At 44.1% G+C, this 21,404-nt stretch overlaps 1 long non-coding RNA gene across 1 annotated transcript; it reads right to left on the minus strand.

Moving 5' to 3' along the window:
• Positions 1-424: 424 nt before the first annotated feature.
• LOC113482320 lies at positions 425-20,877 on the minus strand. Its single transcript, XR_003398821.1, has 3 exons — positions 20,653-20,877; positions 19,499-19,589; positions 425-899 (listed from the first exon to the last, which is right to left on the minus strand). It is a non-coding gene; the product is annotated as an uncharacterized LOC113482320 (long non-coding RNA).
• Positions 20,878-21,404: the final 527 nt, after the last annotated feature.

Consider the following 21,404-nt stretch of genomic DNA (forward strand, 5'->3'; position numbering starts at 1 on the left):
ACAGAGAATTCAGCTTGGCCTATCAGAAAAGATGGGATTTGCTTATCACCTGAATTGCATAGGACACTGCACAAGAGAGCACACACGTGCAAACTGCTGCTGCACTTCCCGCTTTTCTCCTTCCTTTTGCCAAGCCAGCTATCTTGATAAAAACTATCCCATCCATTCCAATGAGGTGTAAAATTTGAAGCATCATTGCTCCCACTGACAAAACTGCACACAAGACTGTTCCTAGGTAAATAAATAACTAGATAAAACAAAAAGGACTGATGGAACATTAACCATGAACAGTCAGAATGACAAAGTCAGCACACACAAACCACAAAGACTCTTACAACATTGTCAGTTGTACGCCATTTATGTATTTACCATAAGTGTATTCAACTGCCTGCTCAAGATGAAAAATACTAATAAGGTTGTATTTTTCTCTATAACTGGACCAGGTTCCAGCTGAATCAAGTGTTTACTAGCCAAACACTTACACAATTTTAATTTCTTATTCTGGGGTCCTTAATACTGTCTTTAGGTGCAAGGCACATTGGGAGCAGCTCACAACCCAATGTTGTTGGAAGCCAGAGAGGTCTTAAGACTATTCAAATTATCCAATGTGAGCACAAGAAGGAGGCAGCCTGTACTTTAGCTTCTGTCCAGGGCCCCTGGAAAGTTAATCCTATCCAATTACACTACTTTTTTTTTTTTTTTTCCATAGAAGAAATAAACAGTCTTTTGTACTAAACATAAGGCTGCCTTCTTTTGAAGGAAGATTTATCATCCAGGACAAATTCATGAGTTCATTCCATTTTTGTCCCAAGTCTTCAAAGCAGTGTTTTACTTCATGATGTAGTATCAGTTGATGCTGCCTCTGTCCCAGTCAGTCCCTCAAAGAGATCCCACTTTTCCTTAAAAAAAAAAAAAAAAAAAAAAAAAGAGAGAGAGAGAGAGCATGAATGCAGATTGTCTCATTAGTTACTTAAAGCCTGCACACCAAATTCCACACACGCATGTTAGAGCCATGCAAACACCTACGTAAGGAGCTAGGACTGGCTTCCCTTCAGACCACAAACACCAGGAACGCAATGGGGCTTTGAGCAACCTGGTCTAGTGGAAGGTGTCCCTGCCCATGGCAGGGGGGTTGGAACTAGATGGTCTTTAGGGTCCCTGCCAACCCCCAAACCATTCTGTGATTCTATGCTATGACATTGTTCAATGAAGAGAAGTGACTGGTGGATGACAAAATCTGCTGTGAGTTGCCCAAGGAGAGGACCAGCTCTGAAATAAGAAGGATGGCTCAGCTGCCTTCCCCACGTCAACAGGGACTCTGTTGTACTGAACTGAAACCTTGAACTCATTACAATGTCACTCTGTCTTTGGATCTGATATCCTGTGGGGGAATCTTCTGGGAATGTATTTTGGTTCAGACTTGGGTCAAGGAGAGTTGACTTGACCTGAAAATAAATCCAGGCAATCTCAAGCTGAAGAGCTATTGACTACTGTTTGCAATACAATAAAGTGAGGAGATCAAACTCGGCTGAAACCCAGGGTTAACATAAATCCAAGGAGAAAGGGGAACATTCATTCACCACCATGACAAAGGGGACATTTTTTGCATTGGCAGAATTCAGAGCAGGGACTGAAAGCACTTCCCAGGAAGCATTTTCAGTGTTACATATGGTCAGTGTGTGCTGTTTAGCTGTGCTGATATCTTCAACAGACTGGCAGTAAGATAAGTACACAACAGTACACGTGGGTGAAAAAGATTTTGGGAGGGGGGGTTGTTTTGTTTTTTAACGTCACTAGATGGAGTTCCTCTGCTCGCACACAGGGCAGCTTTTGTGAGACATATTTTATATGGATCCCCAAGGAGAGATCTCAGCAAACGGGCTCTGAGCTCTATTGTGTGCACGTGTGCGTAATAATTCTCAGCAACTTTTGGTTTATGGTCCAGGAGAAATGCTGGTTGTACTCACTGCAGCTCCAAGATGAAATTCTGCTCCTAGCTTATGCTAAGGGGAGTTGTACTATTAACTGCATTGAAGCTAGACTTTCTCCTCTTTCAGGAGCTTTGGTTTTTTCATGATTGTTGGACATAAGCAATTTTTCAACCAGCTGATACTTCCCAAGTCTGTCCTGCAGGGAGCCTGCAAGACACTCCCTACCCATGCTGCAATATAGCCACAGAATGAGTAGAAAATCCCCCCCTGCAACTCTCCTACTTCCCAGACCTCAGATCCAGAAGCAGCAGTTTGACTCACCAGCCCTTTGCCCAGACCCGTAACACAAATTCCACTCAATAAATTTTCCAGCTTCTCAATGTGGCTGGAGCTGCTGGTTGTCCAGCAAAGGTTCAGGAAGATCCTCTGTCCACCCAGCACTCAAACCACACTAATTTGCTAATTTTAACAAAGTTAACGCTTTAAGAATGCAAAGCTGTCCTACAAGGATCTAATGCATGCACCCCCAGAACAAGCTGTGGATAATAACAAGAACTAGTGATCCTTAGATATCACCTTTTAACATGCCTGGTTAGGGTCCTCAGAGCTACCCTCAGCTTGAGCTTGCATGTGTTTCCAACCTAGAATAGCTGGTTCATCTCAGGATAAATATTAAATATGGTTTAGTCCTGCTGCTGGCATCCATTAGCCACTCCATTTTGCAATAAAAATCTGGTCAAATCCCTCTAGTCTTTCCACACTATCCCCTTCTCCCAAGCATGCAAAGGGATAGACACCTTCTGTGCTTTTCCAGGAAGAAGCAGAGCAGCTCAGCTCACTGCAGTATAGATATGAGTGGTGCTGCACCCAGGAGCCCTGGCAACACAGACAGGGCAGGAGCTTCACTGAGGACACATCAACTCAGACAAGCCTGACCAGGGTAGCTGCTTTTGGGAGATGAAGGCAGTTTCTGTGGTAAGGCATGAGCACCACATTCCTCATTTGAGTGCAACTATTTCTAAACACAGCCCAGGGAAAACTGCATATTTATTTTTTTTATTTCGCTAAAACCCATTTTATTAACCAATTTGTGCTCTAATGTAGATGGTCCCTTTGTTTATGGAATAAATTATGCTGCTTATTCCCATCTCCCACTGTGATTGCATGATTTCTGTCAGATTGTATAATGTTTGATCTAAGAATGAATAAACTCCACTAAACAAAGCTGCAATAGAAAGTCGAATAATAAGTCAAGACTCCAACCTCTCTAGAGTAAAAAAAAGGTGAGTTTGACAAAGTAACTTGCTGAGAGAGCCTGGGAATCTTTCAGATGAAATAAAGTTAAGAGGGACTCAGTATTCAAGCTCAGCACTTTGCATCTGCACCCTTTAAAACTGTCAGGAACTTCACCCCTGACTCAAGTGAAATCTTTGCAAATTGGGATTTCTTTTACCATTGTGTGAAAATTAACACTTTCAATTGCAATTAGCAGTACCACAGCCCTGCTCACGTTCTGCTCCAAAAACAAGCTGCACATGAATATTCACAGCCTACCAATGCCATCGGAAAGGAACTTTCTAGTAAAGACCTTCCCAACACATGTGTCTCCTCCAAATCAGGAATGAGAGAAGAAAAGCACAGATCAGTCTCCGTGCAGTGGCTTTACAGGTAGGTGCCCAAACACTGGTCATCTCAGGGAGCTCTGAGACAATCACTTTTCATCTAACCTGTGGTGTAGTCAGGATTGCTCTGCTGAGGACTGGTCTAGGGGTTATCCACATGAAAGTGCAAGTATTTTTTAATGGACACATCTTTCCTTCACAAAAAAGATCCACCATCTCAGCAGCTCAACTTCTCAACCCCTGTCTTCCCTAAGACACACCTTTGCAGGACCAGCTTAACCACTCCTAGTTAGGGTTAAGTCAGTTCCACCTAGAACAGCAAAAACACGAGGAAAACCAATCCTGGAGACTTCCCACCCATCAGCAGAGGTTATGGTGAGGAGATTCACACAGTCTTATCCACTACCTGCCCCTTCTCTGCTAAGGTACCAAGTGCATTGGTCAAAGTATCTGAGCCCTTTCTGTACAACGTGGCAGCTAGCACCAATAAAACTAATTGGAAGATGGGGAGAATTATTGATTTTAATGGAGAGGAAATTAAGCAGCTCTTTTAATGCAGCAGTCTTCAACTTAAAGCTGTGGCCCTTTCAACTCCATCTCTCTCAAACTGGTGTAATTATGCTTGAAGCAGGACAAGAAATGCAAGGAAGAGAAGTCACTAAGGAGAACAGGTGAAAAAAAACCCCAACAGTATTACCTCACAGACAGTCACATTTCAAAGCACACAAAGAAACCCCTAGTGAAGCAGTGGAAGCCAAGCATTCCCTCTTAAATGCATAAAATGTTAGGAGCTCACTTACAAGCCTTCCCAGTGCACGCTGACGTGCTACCAATCAGACCTGGACCAGAGACTCTGCCTAGAACTTTAAAAAAATCCAAGTAAAATATCATCCCCTGGTGTTGTTCCATCCCCAAGCCAGTCGGAAGTCATCCACAGAATTCTGATGGGTAGTGTTACATATGATTTACCAGAGAGCTGAAGGGGCCACCCCACTCCACCCAGTGCAGGCAGGATGGCCAATTCTCTCCTCCTCTGCAGGATCTTTCATATCTAGGGTCTGCTCCATCACCTTTCAGCTGCACCGAGTTCACGAGGCAGAAAAGAAAAAAGAAAAGTAATTGTTTTTCAAGTGTGATATTACTGACACTTGACAAAGAGAAAAAGCAGATTCCCTGAGGGTCCTATCCACTCACTAAATAGCCAAAAAAAGTTGTCCTCCACCAAAGTATCTTTCAAATGAGAGGCGAGAAGGAAAACTGGAGCTGATCTCAAGTCTACCGGCGTAAATTGGCGGAGCCCTTGCTGTTCTCACGGAAGGCAGGAAAGCAGAAAGCAGGGAACCACGCCCCTCCGAGTTTAAAATATTTATTTAAAACTGGATGCCAGGAAGGTGAACAAAAAATAATGTTTGAAAGAAGAGAATGGCTATTTAAGAGACAAAAGAAAGATTGGATTTACAGGCTCATGGGATAAATTTAGCATGTCTCATCTGAAACAAATTGAGAACAGATTAAGAACCCAAAATGAAACAAACACCTAAGCTGTTTATTAACTCCTGCTTGTGGTATTAAAGGAAATTCAGTTTTAAAAGTTGCAGATAGCTCTGGAAAATGCCTTCTCCCTTTGTAGAGAATTTTGTAAGGACAAATCAGGTACTAAAGTTCTCACCAGCAGTCGTTTTGCTTGGCTGTCTTAAAAGCAAACAAATAAACAAACAAAAAACCCAACAATGCCTTGTGTTGGCCAATGGAAACTTCAGACTAGTCCTGTAAAATTCCCTGGCCCACCAATAGAGCTGGTGGGGAGCTTTCCAACAGGCAGGCTTTGGATAGAAAAAAATGTCTTCCGCAGAAGAAATGTCAGGTTTCACAGAAATATTTGAGTTTTCCTGAAGGACAAAAATTGAAGGAACGACATCTTAATTTACCAGCAAGGTTAAGTCATCATTTGGTCTAGATCAACTGCTACTCCCCACCCTTTGTGGGTGAAGCTTTCTGCTGGAGCTTTGTTAACATGATTCATCCAATTCTCTCCCAAGAGAAACATTGCTTCATTGGCATCCCTCCTGTATCTTGAGAAACACAGTCCAGCCAGAGAATGGAGGCAGCTGCTCCATGCAGATTACTTTTTTCTTGCGCAGGCCCATCATGTTTCTTACACAGAAACAGGAGGAGTTAATCATGTTCTTGACACAAAAAGGGAAAGATACATTTGGGTTTTAAGCCAGGCTGCAATGATGAGAGTTAAGATGCTGATGTCAACCACAGCAGTGTAATCAGCACACACCCACAACTGGCTCCAGAAGCAAGGGAGGGTTATTTATGAATTATTACATGAAGCCAGGAGACGGAGCTGTGAGCAGCAGAACTGCCACTAGGCCAGCTGCAATTTCTGCTGGTCGGTCTAAATCCTCTGGATTCCTGAACAAGCTATTAATGGCCAGACGGATGAAAGCAGGGTCAAAAGGCACTTCCAATAGGTCTGCAAGATCTTCACCAAGCAGTTAATTGTTCCAGGCAAGAGGCCCACACATCAAAGGTGACTAGTCTTGCAAAACAGACATTACACACACTTTTGGGGTTTTCCTGGTTTTTCAAGGCAGGCATTTTGTTTTATTCTTCAAGATTTGGGCACGAAGTATTTATTAGCATGGACAGGTGCTTGGTTAGCAGGGACAGCCAGCCACGATGGGCAAACATCTGGAGCTCATGACCAGTCGCTTCAGAACAACTTCCTGTGCGAGTGAGGATATGCTGGGAGGTCATAAGCAAAATGAGAATGAATTTAAGGCAGTCACTGAGACTCCTAATTTGTCTCACAAAGATGCACAGTCTGTTTGCACAGAGCAAAAGGTACTGCTTACTGCGTTTGTGCTGTAAGTATCAATAATACTTTGTGATTGCTCAGGAGTTCAGGGCAGGTCAAGATGCCACAAACAATTCCTTTGCTACAGAGATCAATGTTCTGCTGTGACTGGTGTTTACTTTATGCCCTGAGCGATACAACCACTACTAGTTCTGCATCAGCCAATATAAGCAGAGAGGGGCTAACGCTGATGATATCTTAACCCCTCAAGATTTGTTTTGTCAAAGGACCACCATGCCCTGCCTTACCTACAAGAATTTGCTAGCATTCAGTAAGTGTGCCTGCAGGAGCAGTTAGCTAGAAATTCCAACATCAAGCCAGAACTAAAGACTACTTCTCTATCTTTACTTACTAAACAACAATCTCTTGGCCTTCCCACTCAAGAAAAACATACCCTTCTAAGATTTCAACCAGCATTTTCCTCCCCGTAACAAATCCACACAGATTAACACAGAATTCAACAGGGGAACACAGCCAGATTAAGTGGCTACAAGTATTTCTGAGGTCACTACAGTTAAAAGCTACATAATACAGATGATAAGAAGGCACTGGGAAAACAAAGTGGCAGTTTAGAGGAAAAACTGAAGACAAAACAGCACATCTGACGCTCTCATCCAAAGTCTCAGATTGTCAATATCTTTGGGAGCTTTTGCACAGGACTGCTGAGCTTCAAGGCTCTTGCACTGTAAAGTCCTTCAGAAGTCAACAGAGCACTCTTCCAGCAAATTTCATGCTGGGCTTCTCTCAAATAATGTCAAAAAAAGCCACTTATTTACTCTGAAAAATTATCTGGGATGACATAAACCTCCCCTCACCAGAAAGAGGTAACTGAGGCTTTTTCATCCCTTGCATATATTTGGTCGCAGAGGTCTTCTCCAAGTTACACGTGACACACCACACTTCGGAACAGTTGCTTTTGACATCCTTTAGGACCTGATGCTACCAAGCTCAGTATGAAACAGCCTATCAATCACTTAATCAGAAAGAGGATAAAACAACACTACTGAGAGTCAAAACCTGCTGCATATAATATGAGTTATTGTCCAAGCCAGCCAAGGTTAGACATGGACAAACACTCTTATCACCAAATGCAAAGCTGCACAGTTTTAAAATACAGCTGATCTCACCCACAGAGAACCACACTCTTTGAGAAAAAAGGCTCACCAAGCCTTGCAGGGAAAAAAATGACCTGCTCTTTGGTTCTGCAGCTGAGAGTTCCACCAGCAGCAGTTATACTTGGCAGAGAGTTTTCTCCACAAAGCTCTCTGCTTCTCAGAGGAGCTGAGAGGCCGTTAAATCCTTCACCTCTACCTCATCACCAGGGCACATATTAGCACAAATTGGGGGATGTAAGCACTGATGCTAATCCTTCTTAACAGTTTGGCTTGCACCTGCCTAGGTTTTCATCAGGTCAGGAGAGCAGCTAACTTCAGAGCATGAGCGACAATACAGCAAGGAGAGATTCCAGTGGGGACCCCAGGAGGATTCAAGAAGCAAAATTACCATGTTTATAACCTTTTCAGGAGCTTCAGTGGCACATGCTTGCCACACAGGTTCAGGAAACTTTTAGACTTATTCCTATCTTCCTTTCCTCCTTCCTGCAGATAATACAAGGGTTTTCAGGCGAGCCTGGTGCGTGTCAGTGCCATCTGGAAGGACCCTCATTCCTCGGTATTTACAAGTGTTTTATTGCACAGCTGAAAAACATGAGAAGAAATAAATTACAAAGCATCTTGAGTGATCATACACTCCCATGAGGCACTTAAGATACTTACAGGAATAATTTACAACTGCATTATAAAATCCCTTGTCCTTTAAAGCGATGTTGATGCTGCAGAAAAATATAAATCAATATTGCAGAGGGCTTTCAAAACTGCTGTTACTTCAGGCTTATGATGTCCAGGTTAAACGTGGGGGTTGCATGCCTAAAAACTAGCTATGTTCTTCCCTTCTGTGGGCTTGGCTGTCAAATCAAATTCAGAAATAGCTTCAAAAAGGGTTCAGAAGATGTAGGCACACCCCAAGAACCTGAGAAATTGTGCTTGCTCTTACAGACACAAAGCCATCTGAACTACTGAGGAGCAAGAAAGCTTTAACACATGGAGAGTTATAGGCTTCTGGCAACAGGGAGCTATTGGCAGCTGCCCAACTCATTATGCCCAGCCATCCTTTGAAGGCTATCATTTTGTGAAACGGAAATCAATACCCCACACACTGCTACAAGCTGAGCCAGGGGGTCATGACATTATATCACCAGCAAAGCAAAGAATGAAGGGCTATGCTGGCAGCCCCAGGCACAACCGGTTCCCCCTCAGCGCAGGATAAGGTGCAGGTCAGAAGCAACAGCTCTGGCTGATCCTGCAGTCCGGAGTGAAGGAGGGGAGCCAGTAACACAACACCTCCAGGCTACTGCTGCAGATCTGGGGACTATCAGGGAGCCTGGACTGTGGTACCTCCAGGCTAGCGCAAGGGCAGATGCTGCCAACGGGCATTTGCGATAGCTCTGCGTCGCCAAGCTGACAACATCAGCCCGGTGCCAGACCCATGGCTCTTACACACACTGCCTCCACTCAAAACCAACAACTTAATACCAGAGCATTCCTTTATCATTACAAGTTGCAAAGCAAATGCACCTTTAAGTGAAGCAGTTTAATATTGATCAACGTGAGTAATCTGTGTTAGCAATGGATGAAAAAAAGCTTTAACCACATCCAACAAGATGACTGTTGTCCAAGTCTTTGGATCTCTTTGTTGCCCTATCAAGACACTACACTGACCCGCTGGGCTCGTATCCCTCAATGCCAGAGGCCGGCTCCAGCCGCTTTTCCTCATTGTCTAAGAAATTATCACAGGAGAGTTCATGAAATTAGACCTCAAAAATGGGGACGTCAGTCCTCCAGAGGAACTAAGCCTGCCTCATGAAAGCTACTTCAGCCTTTGCTTTCGCTGCACAAGGTGGTTTTTTTTACCCTGAGGATTTATATCAAAGCAAGACACTAGTCAAGACGCAGCAAGCCACTGTAGTTTTTAACCTCTTTGTAGCTTGTCAAGGTGAATGTCAGTGGAAAAAAATCTCAGAGGTGACCAGGCACAGAGATGGCCATCTAAAGTTACATACCTCAGTACAAGAAAAATAAAAAATCCACCCCTATGTTTTTAGTAAAAGCAAACCTGGCCTTTCTCAGCAACAGGACTCCATTTAGAAATCGGCAACGGGAGCATAATGAGCTGCACAAAGCCAGTCATCTCACACCTCGCCATTTCTCCCAGCGGACCAAAACCTCTCTCAAGATCCACTGCCTTTTTACGATCTGAATGAATACAGCCCATCCCAGGGACACTGATACCTTTCAGTCACCATCTGCATTTTCCTCTTAGCTGGCCTGGTGAAGGATTATTTTTAAGGCAATGTTTCTCAGGGTAGCTCTAGCGTCTTATGGGATTCGAGGTACACACTGCAGACTGCTGATCCTGCACGCAAGAAATAACAGGGGGAGGATGTATAGGGATAATATTTGTACTGAAGTTTTACAAGAGCATACTTAAAAAACAGCTGTGTAAGCAAAGCAAGCAAGGAGAAGTATCTCTGGTGAAGCCCAGCTCGGCAGCATGTGGGCTGGAGGTCAGCTCAAGAACAAGGTGGATAGTGGACTAGGGAAATTTAAAGCTCTGGACAGAATGCTCATTTTTCTTGCTCCTTCCATCCCTGACCCTCCCTGATCTATGCAGTCTCTCAGCTTGCAAAACAAACATGGGGCATCCCCAAAATAAAAAGCCTGCAATGATATGACCACTTTAAAAAACCTTACTGAGCCCAGATTGCTGCACTTGGCACGTTCAACCTACCTGGAAAAGAAACTAGTGCCCCAGTGAGATGTGTACAAATTGAGAGATGGAGTAGAATGGAGGTTTTCTAAAAGAATCAGCCTCATAAAACTTTCAAAAGTTGCAGCTGATGTACCCACTGGATAGATCCAAGCCATTCCTAAAAAAACACTTAAAAGGCAAACAGTTCCATCTAGAGAAAAAACTACATGTTGCATTTTGGATGGACCGGATTCCTACAGCATATGTTTTCACAGGCCTATGCAACAGCTGTTCACCTAGACCATCCATCACTCCTCCAGCTACCGAGGCATCCCAGGAAATGTGGTCCAATCCTTCCTTTTTCCTCCTGGATAATGCATTTATTCTGACCTGAAAAAAAAACCCTAAATATCTATCAGCTTGAATGACTGCAGGGTTTTACTGCAGAGGTTTTATCTAAAACATTTCCTAAACGTCTTTACACAGCAAGAGGGCTGAGGTTTTAACTTCTTACTGTGCATTAAATTATTATTGCATCTCTGAAATGGAGACACCGTAAAAAAAGCTCGTCTTAATCCATTTCTTCCCTAACTCTGTGTTCAAGGGAAACTACAGAAAGAACTAAACCAAAAATTTACAGATAAAAACCTTATTTAGCTTTATGGAGGGGTAAAGTTCTTCATTGCTGGACAACTATTTGGACTCCGACATTTCCTTACCATGGCTGATCCAAGAAAATCTGCAAAATTTTCCTTTCATTTTCAGTCTGGCTATGAAATGTCCATGATACAGAGGATATCAACGCATCTGTAAAATCTCCACCCTTTCTGGCCCTCACCAGCAAGCAGAAATTGTCAGAAAACAAGAAAGAAAATGAGGGATTGATTCTTGGCTGAACTACAATTAAGTTGTAGCTTTTCCTTAACTTCCAGAGCTTTATTACACAGATTTTATTTGATGAAATCAATTATACAGTACACTGGAGATAAGTTAGTGAATTATCTTTGCTTATGCTAACTCCTATCACTTCGGGTTGGGTTTTGCCTGGCAGAGGAGATGGGGAGAAGGTGTGGTATTTAATGTCATTTGTTTAAGCAGGAATGTGCCTCCTTATTCCAGGACAGGAAGATGGCTGCAGGGAGGCTTCCACACAGGACAGCCAAGGGCAGAGTGCCTCGTGACCCTCACCCTTGGCATCTGGATGCAAGTCCCTGCCTAGCCTAACAGTGCATAGCCTGCAGTGCACATTTCCTCAGGTGTTTTTCCAGTACACAGCAGCTTTTTGACATTTTGAACACTGGGAGGGGTGGGAAGATGTCAAATGTCTTTTGGAGCTTTTGGTTTAGTTGTTTTTTCCTTGCTGGGCTGATGATTTGGTTTTATTATTAACAGTTCTAGTTAATATAATACCAGCACCAGAATACTGCAAAAGTGTATGACAGTGCCAAATCTGCTTGTGCAAGTAGAGAGCAACTGTTTTCCTCTCTTTAAAAATGGTGCATCCACCCTAACACAGCATCAAATGCTAGAAAAAAAGAAAGGACAGATTTTCACAGTTGCTGTTAACCTACCTCATCCTGAGATTCTTGGGAACTAATCACTTCTGGACAGGAGGGAGAGCCTTACAGTACTCATTTGACACTGGACAAATCAAAGACAAATCCAAAGGTTTCACCTGATTTCCGAAGGGGACAATTATCTGTTAATGATCCTTGCTGCAAGGCACACAGTCACACCAAGCTGGACACAAAGTTTAGAAAGCACAACAGCACTGGTGCTGGAGACAGGCGCCACCTCTCCTTTAAACTTCATTACTCAGAAACTGCTAACGAAGTGGAGACTAGGAAGAGCAGCACTCTCAAACTCCATCCTGCAGAATGCCAAGTACTGTGGTCCTGACCCAGCAAACATGCATGTGAAACAGCTTTCTCATGCCACTGGACACCAGGCATAAGATACTGCAGGATTACATTGCTGATGACACTAAGTGCCTCAACTGCTAAATCTGAAGAGTGTCCAGCTGTCCATCATCAGCTCACTGGATCTGACACTCAGAAATCTTTTAAAAGAGAAGAAACTGCTCGAGCATCCAATTTTTTAGTCCAAGCTTTTGGAGGCTTCCTGCATGGCTTGATAAAGCAATACTTCTCCAGAAAAAGAAAAAACAACCAAGCAAAGTCAAACCCAAGGTATTGTTTGCTTTAGAGCAAAAGAACCAACCCCCAGAAGTGAAACATTATCTTGTGCTTCTAATGGGCTTGATTCCTGTCTTCACCTTGCTCCTAAGGCTCTCCTCCACTGAGGCTGGCCCCTGGCTGTCTCTGGAGGGTCCTCCTCTGGCCACATGAAAGGTTTTTCACACCCCTCTATGGCACCAGCCTTTAATACAGCCTAAAAGTCAGACCAATATTTAGATGCCTTCCTGCTAGATCCGAGTTCAGGCTGCCGAGCTTTAAGTCTCCAACACAGACAGCGAGCCTAAATGTACCATGAAGAGATCTGGAAACAGAGGCACTTAGGTTTTTCATAAATGGAGATTTACTTAATTTGAAAGTCAACATCAGATTTCTCCTGTACCTAAACTAAATACTATCCATCAATGGAGGAAGCATGGGAATTCTTTTTCATAAAAATAAGCACACAAGAAATTTAAAAGATACAGCCCTTAGCTTTTTAAGCATCGGTTTTAATAAATTTCATATCTGCCCATTTTCTGGCATGGAAATGCACTAGACTGTAAAAAAAAAAATTACTGCTCCAGAGCTATGCAGCCTTCTTCTCCAGTTTCATAGAAATGATGCTGAATTCAAACTGCCCAAAGTGAGACACACCAGGGAAGTTCCTGTAGCTTGGCACTGCGTAGGTCCCTCTGCCAAGCGAGTTCACTCCTACCCACAGTGTCCTGCTGGGGCATGTGTAAGGGGATGAACCAGACAGACCAAGCAGGGTGTGGGGAGCAAGCCTGAGAGAGGGATGGAAATTTAAAAAATTAAATAAGGGAAAATCAAAAGCTTCCTGACCAGCTGATATCAAATACCAGCACCAGCTGGTTGCTAGTGGATATAGTCCATACAAAAACAAGAGGTCTGGTTTCTGTAATTCACAGCCAGAATGAATGGACTAAGCCCCACAGATGCAATGACTGAAGCTGCCTTTGCAGAAAGCATTTGCAAAGCAAGCTGACTCTTCTTTCGACACGCCAGCAAGGGACACCTGCTTATCACCAGCGCTTCTGCGCTGGCCAAAGACAGCGCGTGATGGCACCCAGTGCCAGACGCTGGTGCCCAAAGACAGGAAGCGGCTGCTCATGTTTCTCTGACAGCAGAAAGCAACACAAATCCCAATGACCTGCACTTATCTGCACCCATTCTCAAGTTTTTGAACCTCATTTCACCTACTACTGTACATTAATCTTATACCCCAGACTTCCCCACTGTCTACAACAGCACTTCTCACAGGTCCCATCTCCACGACCTTTCTGTTATCCTATTCCCCCACCTGTATATATGAATGTCATCATTAAAATACAGTCTCAGTCAGATCTCCCTGACCTGCCTGCACCATACAGAAATTCCTCATGCTAACATTAGACATGCTTGAATTAGCAAGGAAATGAAAACAGGCCACAGGAATTAAGTGGGATGGGGGAAAAGATGGAGATGTAATGCTAAGTGACTGTCAAGTCACAGCCGGCCACATCCTGTTAGCCATGTTTGAGGGTTCTTCGTGTCAACACAACACCTCTGGGGCAAAGGAATAATCCTGTGTGCCCAGTCCTGCAGCACCTGGGGCTCTCTTGTTGGACACAGGCTCCTTCAACACATCGGCAGTTCTGTGGCTCCATCACTTTGCAACAGAAACACCTAGAAACAACTGTAAGGCTCAATCCTGTAAAATCAATCTTTCAACAATGCTTTACAAAGTTATTATGCAATTTTGGGAAAGGAGTTCATAGGAAAGAATTTTGTTTGGTATTAAAAAATTGGCAAGTTCTCATAAGTCATGCAAATTCCTGAAAAAAACAAAACCAAATCTGTTTCCAAAAACAAGCCCGTTTTCCCCATTGCTAATTCTAACACAAACACCAGGAAAGAGTCCAGCACTGACACAAGCAACTCTCTTACCTATCTCATAAAATGGCTGAAAGTGAGAAAACAATTCATTTACTTTTCTCCTAATATCTCCTCAGCCTCCTTTTGTGCTTGAGAATCTCAGGAGACAGTGCAGAGGTGAAGAGAACACCAATAACCCCCTTTTAAGGTTGAGTAAATTGAGGCATTGAACAGTTTGTGATTTACCCAAGCAGAACCATAATCCCAATTTATTTGCATGTGAAATACTGTCTCCCAAATTAACCTAGCCAGTTGAAAATATGACTCTGTGGGGGGCAAGGGGGGAACTGTCGTTTAGTATATGTATATTTATATTTCCTAGCTCAAGGGGGTATAAAACTATTTCCAGTACTCATTATGCCCATTTCATTAATGTATTTTTAACTCTGTGGAGCAGTTTAGCATTTTTTCATGGCTAATGCTCTTAATAGCCCATTCCTCCAAGCACCCCTTCACAACATCAAGAGCTGCAGGAGCAAAAACCATGACTAGAAGAGAACTGGGATCCTGAATGTGCAGGTTGGGCTGCAACAGTGACTCTGCAGCAGTCAAAAAAAACCCAACAAACCAGTCTGTGGCTCTTAGTAACTTAATTAACTGAGAAATGAGGAGGACTTGATTCCCAGAACAGACTATTTGCTCCCCGCCACATAAACTAGAAAGGTCTCTTATGTTAGGGGACCTTCTATCAGATGTTCCTCATCTCTCCATACTGTAGTTTTCAGTGTAACACAGAAAGAAATGAAGTGACCACCTTTAAAATAGCTCCACAGAATATTATCCTGGGAGAAGACACTCAAGAAACATTAAAGGTCAGATAGTGCTTAGCGATATAGTGTAGTTGGGAACTGTCAATGTTAGATTAATGGTTGGACTAGATGATCTTCAAGGTCTTTTCCAACCTAGATGACTCTGTGATTCTGTGAAATATAATGAAATGCAGAGTTACAGATGAAACTCCCTCCGTATGAGACTGGACCAAATTCAACCCTGCTACAAACCACCCGGCAGTTGAACCTGGCCAGCCATGGCTCAGATCTCCAGTCATAATGAAAGCTTGTCCATGGTTTGAACCCAGCAACAATTAACCTTGACAGGGGGAGATAAGATTCAAGTTTCAAAGAACAGAGTTTATTGGGGTTTTGTGTGCTTTCATACGGCTTTGATTATTATTTTAATGCAGTTGTTTGTGGTTTAATTTCCTTTTTTTTTTTCCTCCCCTTAATGGTCACATTGAAAAGATAAAAGTCTATGCACTCATAGCAGGAGCCAAAGGATGGCTGAAATCCAGCCTACCTTCACCCCACTGCACTCATCTGATATGCTTCCAGAGAAGGGGGAAATCAGACAAATAGATGCTGTGGATAGTTTAGAACTGAATCGCTTCAGACTTTTTGGAAAAGGGAGATCTCATTAGGCTAAAAGGAAAGCCAAAAGTAGTTATGAGAGTGCTCTTTTAGGGGACTAAAATAAGAAGCCAACAGATCTTTACATACTTCCCAGGAGGAAGCCTACAGTCATCCGTAACACTGCTGAGAGCCCTCCACACTTGGCAAGGTTTCCACTCAACCACCTGAAGCTCATCCACCAAGGTGCAACTTTGAGGAAGGAGACTGAGTGCCTGGCAGAGGTGTTCAGATAGCAGCTGAGAAGAGAGTTTTGGCTCCCAAGCTTCAGCACAGTTTCACTTGACAGCAACTGACGGTACATCTCTGCTGCAGATGGTGAAGCTGCAGATGGCACAGGCAGTCCTAAGCTAACTTTAAGATAACTAGCAGTCACTGCTGACAGTGGCAGCAGAGTTCAGCATGTGTGTTGAAACCCTCCCGAGAGGCTAAGCAAGTAGTTGGGCCGTTCGCCCAAGCAGCTGCTGCACTTTTATCGGTACCAAAGCTAGTTAAAGCCAGTTCACCTCATGTCTCCAGGAACCACAAAGCCACCGCAGCTCCTGCATCATAGAGGAATAGCTGCATCACTTCTGTTCTCACCAGCTGACATTTTGATCTTGCTGATGTCTTCAGCAGAGCTCCATCCGACTGAGGGCCAGGAGTTTGCTCTGTACCTCCGTCTCTCCTTTGAAGGTAGCAGTGATATTCACCCTCCTCGAGGGCTGTTAATGAGAGCATGTTCTCTAGTTAGGTGGAAGTACGGCTCTGAAGCCTCTACCAGAGCTTTTCCAGACAATGCAGCCACAGGAGGTCTTTAAATAAGAGGAAAGAATCAAAGATGGGGAGTGACCTGGTCAAATCAGCTAGGGAAGAAGATGTAGGGGGGAGGTGGGAGAGAGCAAGCGCACTGGAAGCATTGCAGTTTTCTTCCCATGTCCATTGGACAGCAAATCACAGTGGCATAAGAGTTCACAAGCGCTCTCAATATTGGCAAATATCACATAGAAGAGCTTGTCATCTACACTGCCAGAAAATGTACCATCAGCATAAGAGAAAAGCAAAATACAACGTAATAGAATGCACATCTACATGCTATTTATAACCTCTCCCAACACACATACACACATCTGTGCCCTCACCGTATTTTCTTGGCTGCACCTACGACCCTGCGTGGCATTCACACAACATGTACCAGCCATTAAGTTAAATACATGGACTTTCCTTCTCTTATCCTAAAATTAACTTGGAGGACACCTTGCTGGAGGTGAGGGGAGCAGGGGGGGAAAAAGAAGCAGTGGAATGAGAAGGACAAGTTTTTTGCCATGAAGCCATCCCTAGAGCATTTAACAGCTGCCCAATGCAGTAATGCAAAGATAGCCTAGGTTGAGCTGTTCCTCCCCAACACATGTCTCCGATGTTACGATGAAGCTGCCATGCTGCTTTCCTGCCACATCCTCCCTTCCAGCCTACTTCCATACCTCCTCCCCATGGCAGCTCTCATACAACCCACCCACATTCAAGTAAGGCTGGGTCCTCTTTTATCTACAGTGGCCCCTCAAGACATTTTCCTGTACTTTTACGTATTTTGTTCTTTGTTGACATGCCACAGGCACACTCAGTTCTCTCCTTAAAACTCCTACAATTTTCCAGCTTCATGCTAGGAGCCACCATGTACTCTTTAATGACCACATTCGGCCAGAACCTGAGATGCCTTTTTTCCAAGGGCTGTATAGAGCCCAAGACTGCAACATGGCTTTTAAAGCATATAGTTCTCACTTGAGACCATTATGCTAAGTTAAAGCAGATCCTGTTTTCTAAATATCAATCTTACAATTACCTGCTATTATGATTTAAATTACCTGGCAGAGGAGAATCGGAGTATGAGGAGACCAAGCCAAAGATGCACCTGGCCAAGCCCTGCAGAAAAGATGCACAGACAGAACTCAGCTTCTCTCCAAGAGCCCAAAAGGTCCCCAAACTCACAGCTGAATCATGTATTATTTCAGACTTTCAGCCACCAGACCACAGGACAAAGGCACAAGGGCATAGTAATAAGCTGCATTCTGACCTGCCCCAGATTTTTTGAACTGGAAAGCTACTGCAAGGACTTTAGGGAAAAAAAACCCAATGCTCCCAATAACACAGAAGAGCCAGGTCTTAATATGGTCTGGCTCACAGCAGGTCACCAACCTTGGACAAAACCTGGTTAGAGGGGGAAACCCTTTCTAGCAGCCCAGGAGTCTCTAAAAAGGAAAAAGAAATGGAACATCACACCTCCAGATAAACAAGATACACTAACAAACTGACTGCACGCAGCTCCCAAGACATAAACAAGACATGGGCACACTTGACTTTTATGAAGAAATTGTTAATGGTTTAGTAAAAACCTAAAGAAATGCTCCTGGGGCCAAATCACCAAATCAGGACTACTTAAATATACCACAGCTTGTGAAACCTTGCAGAGCAACGCTCAGACCTGCTGCTGAGCACGGGATGATTCAGCCTCTGCCACATCCTCCCCTTTACATCTTTAAAGTGACATCCAAGCACAGCTTTTTTCCTGCTGTTTGATGCTTTCAGAGTGTCGACCTGGTAATGATATCACATCTGCTATCTATTATCAGAGGAGGAGAAAGGCTCTCCCCTCTTCACTTCCCCCCATACACAAGCTGGTGTGAACCCAGCGCAGCACGGTGTTGTGTCTGTGAGAGCTGAAAGCCGTCAGGCTATAATTCAAACAAATCAGATCTAATCACCCTTATCAGAAGGGTGATAAAGTCAGCAAAACTGAGAGGCTACAAAAACACAAGCTGGGTCGGTATTTGTTGATGGGCACAGAAAGCAAACACCTCTGAAGAGGTGTTTTCTGATAGAGATCCCACCCCACAGAGGACATCAGATCACAGTGGGGCATTGCTGGAGATCAGTGTCTCTGCAGGTTTTCTGTCACCTTTGGCAGACTGAAAAAACATTATTTCCCAAACTCTGTTGCTAGAAGAGGGGTACAAGACACAGAGGGCTGTGTTCCAAAATCCCTCATGGCCCCTAAATTTTGGACAAAGTGGTCACAACATCACTAAAGAAGGACTTACACCATGCTGGCCAGGTGCTTAATAGGTGCATTGATGTCCAAACAAAACACAGGAGACAGATCCAAGTGCTGTGGAGATGACCACAAGTCTTATTTTGTTCACACACCTCCCCAGCCCAGAGCTGGACCCTGACACAGGCACAGAGCTGGAGATGAGGGTTTTCTGAGACCAGGACCACACTTTAGAGGGCAATACAGTCCTGGATGTTCAGAGGAGTACCGTGGGGCTGTAAGCATCAATCCTATATCTGCATGTAGCAGTATCCCACAGCTGGTTCTCCGCTGCCTGGTCAGCAAGCCATGGCCAGCCCCTGATCCCCAATCAGCCAGCTCAACAGCACCATACTGTAATGGGAACAGTCCTTGGCAGGATTGCTGCCTGTACTTTCTGACATTTGGGTTGTGGTGACACTTTTCTGGTTAAGGCCAGCTCCAGAGGAACCACCTGGAGTCCTTGGCCAGCTAAAGAAGAACCTCTGCCCTCATATGACTCACCTTCCCATCACAGAAGAGCCTGAGAAGCATTTAGGGGAAGAGCATTTTGCAGGATGAGAAGTATATGAGTACGCAGATGGACAGGGAACTTCCTGACACACGCCCCGTAACTGTCTGTTAGTCACGACGGCCACTGAGCCCTGACCTCCCTCCAGCGAGCATGACGCAAAACAAAGCTCCACTTACCCATTTCAACACTAGCAGCAAATGTCACACAGTGATGGAAAAATAAGGGTTGGAAAAGTCCTCAGGAGGTCACCTCGTCCAGCTCTGTGCCCTGTGGAAGAGTCAGCACTGTATTATCCCCATCAGGCACACATCTAACCTATTCTGAAAGGCCTCTGGTGATAAAAGCAACATATTCTAGGCTTCTGCTATTTATATCATGATTTTGAGCACTACTTGAAGAATGGAGGGCACAGAGGGGAATAGCTACATAAAGCTGAACATTGCATTAAAGAAATGTTGCAGGACTCAGGGAGGGAGGGGGGAAGAAGCTGAATAGATAAGCATATCTCAGCCATACGTCAAGCGCGACACGTAAGGATAGGACCACCAGAAAGGTAACAAGGGCATGAGAGTGGAGTGGCGTGACCAATGTGTCCAGGCCACCTGGCAGGACTGTGACATCTGGCAGAGCCAGCAAAGACCGACACTCCTTCGCTGTGCAAGGTGCAGGTACAGACCACAGTGCTGCCTGGATCCTGCAGCCGCTGCCTGCCACAGTAGCTGGGCCTGACATCCTTCTCGGGGACTAAAAAAATCCCAATAAATATAAAATAGTCGTGTTCTCAGCTGCACGGGAAGGGGTGTCTCAGCAAGATGAGGGTTTGGTCATATTTACACAAACATTCAGACTGTTGAAAAGAACAGTGGAAACGCTTTGCACAAAATCCCATTAGCAAATAACGGGATTTCTGGGAGCACCATCTGTGCAGCACATTGAACACTCGCCCCAGAGCACGGAGACTAAAGCACGTTGCATATAGAAACCCAGACAAAAGAATATACAATAATACACAAAGGCAGGGAGAGCACATATAGGATGGGGAAGAAGCCAGAAGAGACGTTTTCCTCCCCATCCTCACAATACTCGAAATCCCATTGCTTTCACAGCCTCCCCACAATGGTTCCTGAGGCATCTCACGTCCCTTCTGTGCCCACTGTGAGGCCCCCATGATGTTGTCACAGAAGGGGAAAAAAGGTTTTACCATGAATGAAAATCAGATAGCAAACCAAAACCGTTCAGTGCGAGGCAACACAGAGGTCTAGTATTGGAAATATTTTTTTTTCCTCACCTTTCCAAGGAGGTCTCCCAGATTTCTAAGCCAAGACATTACCTGGAAAAGGCTGTCTCATCTGTGAACATCTTCAGCTCAACCTCAGAAGAAATGGCCATGGTAAAAGTCCAGGAGTAGCCACACTGGGATAACTCTGAAACAAAGCAAGAGAGGATTTGGCATGAGCAGGTTTGAGCAACACAAACCAAACTTTACAAATCAGCAGCTTGAATGAGCCATCTCCAGTGACTCTCAAGCACCCCTTCACCTCTGTGCTTCTAAATGTCGCCCTCTTTGTCTGTCCTCCCAAGGGCTCTTCAACAGCATCCTCCAAAACAGCTATTACAGCAATTACTGCAATTAATTGATTTGCATATCCCCAAAGCCCCATCATTAGTGCAACACAGCCAAGCGTGTTAGTGTTTAATAATATCAATCAACAATTATTCATAACATCCCGCCCCGGCAGACCTAAATATAGAGACAAGCATTCATGCGAAAACAAAAAGGAGGAAAAAAAAAAAAACATGCAGCAGCTAAACAAAAGAATTAATTTAGAGCAGAATTAGGATCATAGAAACAAGACAGACAAGAGACAAGGTCAGATGTCTCGCTCCCAGCTCACATGTAACACTCCTAACCTGCCTGCTCTGAGTTACTTAGCTATCTGCAACTAAATAAAGTGATTTTCTCCTTGTGATGAATAGCCAGCAAGCCTGGAGCAAACAAGGAACATATACACAGTGGGGCAGAAACAGTAAGAGACTACTTTCACAGCCTGTTCATCCTGGTTCAGGAAAGCACTTCAACAA

The sequence above is a fragment of the Athene cunicularia genome (genome assembly GCF_003259725.1).
Source record: "Athene cunicularia isolate RWA chromosome 7 unlocalized genomic scaffold, athCun1 chr7_part1, whole genome shotgun sequence".
NCBI lineage: Eukaryota > Metazoa > Chordata > Aves > Strigiformes > Strigidae > Athene > Athene cunicularia.